The sequence below is a fragment of the Penaeus monodon genome, chromosome 29 (assembly GCF_015228065.2).
Source record: "Penaeus monodon isolate SGIC_2016 chromosome 29, NSTDA_Pmon_1, whole genome shotgun sequence".
NCBI classification, from domain to species: Eukaryota; Metazoa; Arthropoda; class Malacostraca; order Decapoda; family Penaeidae; genus Penaeus; species Penaeus monodon.
In genome coordinates, this window is record NC_051414.1 from 2040821 (window position 1) to 2041416 (window position 596).

Below are 596 nucleotides of genomic sequence, written 5' to 3' on the forward strand. Positions count from 1 at the left end.
CATAGATTGGGTACGGACTAGCGGCCACTTGCTTTACAATTTCACTCTCAACAACGCATTCACACCATCTAACAACATTCTCACTACATACATTCGACATACTCGATATCACTCGACAAGGCAAAGGCAGTTATACTCCTGATGTGTATAATAATAAATAGACTCCCTAAAATAGTATCATTTTGTGACTCGGTTCATGGGACTCGGAAGGCATATGGCATTGCATTCCTCTTGAAAATCCATAGAGTGGACTCCTCTAAATTAGTGCGACACACGCTTATGTTTATCACTGTTTCTCTAAGGCTAATTCCGTAACGCTGTATTCGTGGTTTGCACAGTGCTATGGAAGGTGTGACCTGTTTACCAAAGGGCTGAGACGAAGGTACGTCTTGTAACTAATTAACTAAATTGCGTAAGTAGATTATTCGCAGGTAACACTCATCTCCGTGATAAGACCACAGGAGGCGTTCGTGTTAAATTATCATTAATTCGTAATCAAAAATAAAAAAGACATTAGTGCTTGGCAAACAACAAAAAAGCAATTGTAAAAGAAAGAAAGTGATGTCCTTAGTGATCATAACATTGTTAAATATCGT